We start from the raw sequence: 9,285 nt of genomic DNA, 5'->3' as shown, positions 1-9,285 counted from the left end.
TGTTAACTCAGGGATGCTCATGCGATAAGGAGCTCTCGAAATAAGAGTTGCTCCAGGTATTAATTCAATGGTGAAATCAATATCACGCTTAAGTGGAAATCCAACAATGGATTCAGGAAACACATCAATGAACTCTTGAATCATAAGAATATTTTCCAAAGAAGTCATTTTAATCTAGGAATTGGTGTATCCTACTTGGACAACATAAATCTAACAACCCTTCCTAATACACCTTCCCAACTGGTTAGCAGTGATAGGACATAACTTAATATTTTTCTTGATTCATGGTATTTCCTTTCTCTGTCCTGATTCCATGAGATAAATTACAGATTTCTCCTTACAGTCGACTATGGACCAATTCCCTTCAAACCAATCCATCCCTATTAGTACGTCGTATGAACCCAAAAGGAATTATATTAAGGTTGACATCGATTGATTGTCCTGAAACTATTATAGGACAATGTTTTGTTTTCATAGATACCCTTCTTTTTGTACCTGTGGCTATTTGAACTAACCAAGGCTTCTTAAACTTGCTGCTTTGCAACTGACATTGCTGCTTAGGACTAATATAGCTTATGCTAGCACCCAGATCAAACAAAACAAAAACAGGTTGATTAGCAATCATACCTTGACACTCAATCATGGTGGGCTGATATTATGCTTGATGATTGTCCAGAGCAGTGTTAATTCTGGGCATGCTCCTTGCTACATCTCCAATTGTGGAGGCCTCTTGCATATTTGAAAGTTGTTATGTTCTAGCCATGCGTGAGAAGTTTTTGTATTAATGGGATTCTCCACATCCCCAGCATTGTAGTGGTTGTTTTGGATATTGGTCATTAGTAGGTTTATTAACTCCCTTTGATTGTCTATTCTCGGTGTAGGCTGGAACATTTGGCTGGTTCCTTGGAAGTTTACTGAAGGTTCTTTGATGTACATTCCTTCCATTAATGATCTTTGTTTGTCTGTTTGGGGGTAAATTTCTCCCTCTTCGGCCTCTTGCCCCTTTGGACCCTTCATTTTATGTTTCATTTGTTGATAACAGATACAGGCTTTTCGCACCATATCATCCATTGTTCTAGGATAATCAAATTCTAGATTTTCCTTCATGAAGTTGGGTAGGCTACTAATAAATCGCTAAATCTTGGCCTTTTCTTCCTGCATATACGAGACATATCGTAATAGGGAAGTAAACCGTTTCACATATTCATCCATGGTCAAGGTTCCCAACCTTAAATCATGGAACTCGTTTGCTTTCTAATCATAGTACTGCTCAGTTAGATATTTATCCTTGAAATGCTTCTGAAACTCCTACCACATAACTTGTTCCTCATCAATTTTTCTCACAATTTTTATTTCTTCCCACAAAAGGGTGGCCTTACCCCTTAGTTGATAAATTTCCAGCCGTGCTTTAAGTTTATCGGTGTAGTCATAAATATGAAAGTACTTGCTCATGTCAATTAACCATGCTTCAGTTGCTTCTTCAACTTCTCCTTCAAAGAGTGATGGTTTTATCTTTTTAAACTCACCTTGCAATTCCTTCTTCTATCTCTTTGTCTTAGACTGGTCGAAGAGATTATCCAAACGTCCCTATTCATCTTATTTATGCCCTTCGGCTAACTCTATATTATCTTCACCATGACGGACTATTGTATTTTTCTCCCTATCCTCTGTGCTGGGACCCAGTCCCCGTTGATTTTGTCAGTCGGATAGAATTTTAAGGATTCTTTCTTGTTCTCGCCTTAGTCGTTCGTTGTCCATTCTCAAGTTTGTCATATCCGCATGTAGTTGTTAGACTGTCTTGAGTAGAGCAGCATTGGCTTCACGAGATTCTTCTCCCAGCTGTATCCATATGTCCGAGTTAGCCTCTACATAAGTTTCTTCTGGCTGGTTCGATGGTCTGGGACTCCTCTGCATTTCTTCCCTTTGAGTGCTGATCTCTGTCTCTTTGTTCACATTCACACTTACTCAGTTATTTATTACAGATGTATATTTTTTTTATTTTTTTTATATCTGTATGTATATATTGATCCCAAAAGTCTCAATGTTCGAACTTGTGCTCTGATACCATTTGTAACAGCTTAATACATAAAAATAAATAAAAAAATTATAACATCATTCTCCTTAACCTTACCAAGACATAATTAATGATTAAAGGCTTCAGGTCAAGAGATGGGTCAAGGTGTAATAAAGGTATCGTCCTCCAAATATGCAAATAATCTAACCTAAGTGGAATCCCTGTTGGCGCGCATCCTTTTTAATTGAAATGCCTTAAAGGCGAAGATGATCTCGAGGCCTGGGTTGACACTCGCAACACTGACATTTAATACCGATTGGACTCGGCAGAAAGATCTAGACTACGGAGGCACCTGGCCTATCATACACCGTAGGAGCGGTGATGATCTATGGCTCTCATGTTCTAGGAGTTTATCACTAGGAATGAATGAATATGTTGTAAGGAATTTTCATTTGGTAGCGCAAAGAGGACCTTTAGCTCAGCTCTGCAACTTGAGTGTGGCTTTGATGGAGAATGGCGGTGCAGATTGACTTCCTCATCTCGATAAGTCCAACAGACCTCCAGGTATCACATCGTGAGAATTAAGGTGCTAAAACCCTCCTGGCATTTCCATTTTCAGATAAAACCATATACTTCTTCTTATTCAACTCTTGAATGTAGACAATTCAACCAAAAACTGGTCTACTCAGCCCAAGGAGATGAGGTCAAGATCCTATGGCATTATCGAGTAATGACCTGACAAGTTGTAGGAGTGCTCTCATTTAAAATCTGTCTATTGTGAGCCTCTAACAGCTGTTGTAGGGTTTCCAGGTGCACATCGCCTCCTTCGGCTCGAAATTTCTTCATCTCACGTAAGCACGAACCCCTGAATATTTCTCCTTTGTCAAATATTTACTTCAATTTCGCTTCAGGGTTTTAACTTTGGCATCTCTTTGAAAGCAGGTAAGCTCTGGTAGATGAATATCTGGAAGGGTTCGGGGTATGATGGCACTCTTACATCGATTGTTGTCCTCTTAATACAGGTTGGTCATTCCCCAAGTCCTTCTGGCGAATTTATTACTCAGGAGAAGTGCTCAGACTTCAATTGGTTATGAAGTTATTTCGCCTCGTCCCATTTAAGTTTTTGAGTTTCTCGGGTTGGAGGGAAGGACCTCAAGTCACGACTCAAACCAGATTTAGAACTCTAAATACTATGAAAGAATGGGCAATGGTTTTAATTTTATTTCTCTAGCAATAGAATATTTTTTTGAACCGATACAGATATGGACTCATTTAAGGGTTTATATTCCACTATTTCTATTTCAATTTTTCATTCGTATCTGTACTTTTATATTAGTCTGTAATCTAGAATTCCTTTGATTTTGGATTGGTTGGCTGCCATCATGTGTCTAGTTTGTTGTTCATGGTTAAACATGCACAGTTTAATAGTTTTGATTTTTTTGAAATCAAAGATTCGCATCCTTAATAGTTTTGAAGCTTCTGTGTAAGCTTGAGCGGTTGGCTCACGGTTGTTCCTTCAGAACTTGACTGAGAGCCATGAAGAAGCCTCGAACATTGCATCTATTACTTTGTACAGTTCAATTTAAAGCTCAAGTTGAATCTGTAATGAAATAACTTATATTGATGATTTCTGAGTGAAGTTTCATTGTCTTTTGTGTTCAATATCTTAAGTTGTAGCTATATAGACATAATTCTATTCATGTCTGTCGAGAGATTATGATTCCATAATGTATGTTGCTGGGCCTATTTTAATGCATGTTTAATTTTCTAAGATGCAAACTATGGTTGGAAAATAGATAGAGTATTTGCTCTTAAAGTTCGTAGACTGTTCTTTTGTTAACCTCTCTAAATTGCTAATGCATTATTATTTTGAAATGGGTTTGGATTATTTTCCTGGATAAGTTTAAGCTATAAGCATTACTTCCTTATTATTCATCGATGTGTATAAATGTCAGAATATATATTACTAGCAATATAAAGAATGACAAAATATATCCAACAATATAAAATGACAGATTATCTCTATTAATTAATGTTAATGATAACCACTTTTAGCTAACGATTACCAAACACAAAGAACACTACTTATTTTTTTTCTGCTTTGATTATAACCGCGTAAGTATTCCCTTTTCTTGGAAGGTCTCACCACCCAACCACAGATCTGGCGATTACGTCCAATTTCCCCCACCAAGCTCTTCCTACTCCTGATAGGGAATATGTCTATTGCAATTCAGTATCTTGGGCATCAAGACCATGGTCCAGCCTCAAGTCACATACCATTTCGACTATAATCCACAATTTTCCCACTGGTTACTTTTGTCTAGATCAAGGAAAATCTAGGCAACGTAATTTTTGTGTCCCTTTTCTTTGTAATTATCCAAGCCCCCTAGGATTCTCTCTCCTTTCCCTTTTGAGGGAAATAGGTCAGTAACTGTTTGTAATTGTCTCAAGAGTTATTAACTGTTTCTTTCAGTTCTTTTGACAAACTGTTTAAATTCTTAATTAATAAATAACAAGATATGTTTTGGCTTCTCATCCTTTATTCTTTAACAATCTATGTTAAACAAAGTAAGAGATTTGAGGTAATAAGTAAAACTTACTAACAAAGTAAATGTTTATGCAGAAAAGGGTGTTACAACTACTTTACATCACACATTTCTAACATACTATAGACATTAAGTCTCTGCTCAATGAAGAAATTCCATATATCCCTCAATGAAGAAATTTTCACTAGAAGGGAGCTACAACCCCCTTAGCTCTTGTACTAGCCAATCCATTTACTAGTACATAGGTGTCGGCCTACTGAAATGCTCCAACCTTTACTCGTTTTTCAGACGCTACTGGAAGGGAGCTATCACCCCCTTAGCTCTTGTACTAGCTGATGTACTAGTACGTAGGTGTTGACCTACAGAAGGCTACAACCTTCTCTTTCTTCCTCCAGATACCACGTTTCATAAATTTTCAAACTGGATACTCATGGACCACAACATCATAATCTGAAGGCCACTTTTCATCTAATTTTCATACTGGACCCATCAATATCATTGAAGCACACAATCAATCAACACTAGCATCATCAATATCTGAATCACCCAATACTGAATCACTGAAACCCTGTCAACAAAATGCAGTCACCAGAACACAAAGCAGAACACTAAACTCTGCAACAATATTCAGAACCAACTGTATCATCAAAAATCATGCATCAGAGTGCATACACTACTTGGAAGTGCCGAACTAGCGTGTATACGCAACTTCACCAAGGCTAACCAGCATATATGTCATTAATTACTTACTTATAACTTCGCTCCACTTCCTGACTTCAGACATACCAAGATCATTACATATACAAAGATAATATGTATGTTAGCAACCAAATCTAGTTCATCAGATCACATAAAGATAATTCATTCTGATCCTGATCCATTATAGATCTCATCCATCAATACTGAAGCTAAACATAATCAACCAATTTGAATATGCAGAATACTGACACCAGTAAACAATCATCAGAACTCATCAACAACCAGAAACACCTGTAACTTCAAACATCATAGCTCATATGGTATACGCTACTTAGATGTATCTAACCTGCATATGTATGCTCTTTTATCATAGTCAACCAGCGTATACATCTGTAAATATTCATTCATGATTTGCAGCTATCCCAAACTTGAGTTATACCTAGATCATAACATTTACTGAACATTACATGCGTCAGTAAACAGATCTAGACTAAAAAAGATCAAACCGTATAGAGATGATTCATTCCAAGCCATTAGATCCCGATCTATCCTTAGATCTTGTTCTCCATCAACCATTGAGATTCCTCCTTAGCTTAGATCAAGCAATGCATCATGAACCCATAACCTGCATAATGGATCTCATAATTCATCAGATATTCAAGACTTTCTCAATCCATTTGTCTAATGATCTTCTTCTCCTTTTATAGTCTTAGGCCTTACTCAATACCATGGTCCAAAACCATTGAGAATCAATACTAGGGACCCAATACCTAGGTTCAACACTTCGGACGCAATACCAAGGACCAAAACCATAGGTCTAAATACCATGAACCCAAAAATAAGCTTTCCCACATGTACGCGCTTTTCTGTGCATGAAAGTGCATGCATACGCATACGCGACTTTTGATCAGAAATTCGGCGTGTATACTCGCCTTTGTATATAGTGAACCTGTGTGTATAACTTGTGTGTATACCCTACTTGGTATATAGTGAACTTGCGTATATACGCGACTTGGTACAAAGTGAACGTGCGTATAACCTGCATATGTACGTGACTTGGTATATAGTGAACCTGCGTATATACTCTTCTTTCTTCATTCTTTGTAGTCTGATCATCAATTCTTTGCTACTGACCTGCTGCACTATGATCTGTCATCTGTGCGAGTTGCCATCAAGGACAACACTTGTATCATAATGCCAATAATCTCCCCCTTTGGACTTGATGGCAAAGCTAACTTGTCGTACTGAGAACTGTCATCTAATTCCTTTGAGCTATGCTACATCCCATGTATTCTATCACATCTGATATCTCTTCTGTAGATTCATCTAGTTATATATAAGTGAGTTGTTCTTCTACGAGTGGGTTGCCATCAAGTACAACACATGCATCATAATGCCAACAATCTCCCCCTTTGGACTTCATTGCAACAACACCAAAACACTCTCCCCCTTTGACATCAAGGGCAAAGGGCGGACCAAGATATTCTCTTTCCTTAATAAACATTCTGTTGTCCATACTCCCCTTGAGTACCTGCTGAAATCTCTGAATGAGCTGCCCCTTTGTATATGCCAAGGTGTACCAATCTGTCCATGCTCCCTCTGAGTACATGTTGAAATCTCTGCTCTGCTGAAGTGTGTTGTTCATGCTCCCCCTGACTGTAAACAAGGTCTGCAAAAAGATGTTCTACAAGAAGAGCATGACTCTATCATAAATGACCTTCCTATCACTAAGGACTCATACATACATCCATCTCCCAACCCAGTGGGGATATACCAATATTGACTCATCCACCCAACCAAGTGGGGATACGCTAGATACCAAATGTTTGTACATGACTGAAATATTACATCATCCTTCCCATGCATAGTGGGGGTACAAATTACATCATATGACCAAAAGGGATTCATCAAATGACTACAATAGATAGAGACAAACTATTACATCATGAGTCTTGATATGACATTTATAACAGAGACCAACAACAACAATCCTCAGCAACAGCAACAATCCTCATCCACATGAGTGCCAAGAACTATAGGAATCCTGTGTCATAACTGTATTATATGATCTTTATGCATATGACGACAACAACATATGAGTGACTCATCATCAAGTAATGAAGATGTGTATTCAAGCTTTGTACTTCTCCTTATCCTTATGAAGATCACCATGTAAACACCATATATGCATCATCAGAGAATCAACCACAAATCTGATCTGAACATCAACTATGTAACCCCAAGAATCATATGAGATTTTGTCATGGACACTCATATCATAGCAAGATATATCATTTAGCCATATAAGCATCATCACCAAGGACTACTAACCATAATGCCAACAATGCATTATTAAAAGCATATGCTCCCCCTGAACCTGTGCCATCTTGCTTACTGTCAGATCTGATCATGCATATATCAGCAAGAAGTATCAAGGCATCATCATCATTAATTTAGGATCAAAACACTTTTAAAACATCTTACAAGTATCAAGACATTTTCACACATCATCAGCAGATTGTAACCATTATCAAATAGAGCAAATAATGGACTGAATCATATTAGACCCTTTTTCCTGAGTCTGTCCCACTGCTTTTCCTCAAACTAACATATACGCGACTGTGCAGTGTCTAACTCACATATATACGTGACTTCCCTTTATGAAACTTGCATATGAGATTTAGGATACTGAAGTTTTACACTTTCAGCTCCCTCTGAGTCTGTTATGTCTGTACATTGTGCTGTGCCACATTTTCCTGACTGTACTTCCTTCTTCTTCCATATCTTCAAGTGTGATGATGTTTTCTCCTTTCGGTATGGTGCCCATACTTTGTTCTTGCATTCCTTAGCTATATGTCCAAGCTTGTTACATGCATAACATCTCATATATTTCATATTCCTTCTGTAGCAATCAACAGCTCTATGACCAAACATATTGCAAGAAAAACAATATCCCTTAAAGTACCTGGAACGTGATGATCTTTTTGTGTGATGGTCTTGAACCATTCTTCTTCTGCATCTAGCTGCAACATGTCCAAGATTATGACATACATAACATTCAACATTATTCATCGGAGGAGTAAAAGATTTTCTTTGAAGAATTTATTTCCTTGGTTGTTGATGGGGTTGTCCTCTCATCTCCTTGTTGATTATTTTAGATTTTACATTAGAGTTCCTTGCCTCTCCTTGTGAGCTAGATACATCTTCAACAGATTCATAAAAACCAAGGCCAATTTTGATAGCAAGAGACCTTTGACTACTAAGAATAGCATCCAAGATCTTAGTACTATCTTGAAATCGTAAGAGCTTATCCTTTTCTTCTAAGTTATCTTTAAGAATATCTACCTCAACCTGATGTTGCTCCTCCTTTTCATGATACTGCTTCTTCATGTTTTCTTCAGCTTTTCTTCCTTCTTCCAATTGATGTCTTAGTTCAAGAACTTTGTTTTCTTGTTTTTCAAGAGCTTGGAGTAGTTCTTTATTCTGCTTATTTGATTCTTCAAGATCTTCTTTTAGCGAGAGGATCATAGCTTCAATACTTTCATAGTAACTGGATCTATCTCTGAGTTTCTTGATTTTTTTGCTCCTTTTATTGACTTTATTTCTTAATGATGTCACTTCATCCTACAATTTTTGACATTGATCTTCCTTGTCCTTGAAAAACTTCCTTACCTTGTTTCCTTCCTCTAGTTGAGCTTTTAGTTTGGTAGCTTCTTCTTTGAAGGCACATTCCCTTTTGTTCAATAGATCTTGTTGATCTCTAATTTTTTCTGTAAGCCTTTTAAATTATGCCTCTATTTGATATCTTTATTGCTCACCCATAAGATCAAATTCAGTTGTTTCGCTATCACTTTCATCATCTTCAAATGGGTGGATAAATGTATCACCAGAGTATAGAAAATTCATACCTGCTAGTTCTTTTGCTTGTTCATCTTCATTCTGAAGTGATTCTGAATCTGAAGTGCTTCTTCCAAATATTCCCCAATTGATTCTCCCACTGTCATAGCTCTTTTGAGATGTCTTCCT

This window comes from Pinus tabuliformis, chromosome 3_1, assembly GCF_031772625.1.
Source record: "Pinus tabuliformis cultivar Carrire ecotype Pingquan chromosome 3_1, CPIR1, whole genome shotgun sequence".
Lineage (NCBI taxonomy): Eukaryota > Viridiplantae > Streptophyta > Pinopsida > Pinales > Pinaceae > Pinus > Pinus tabuliformis.
This window is presented reverse-complemented; position numbering follows the sequence as displayed.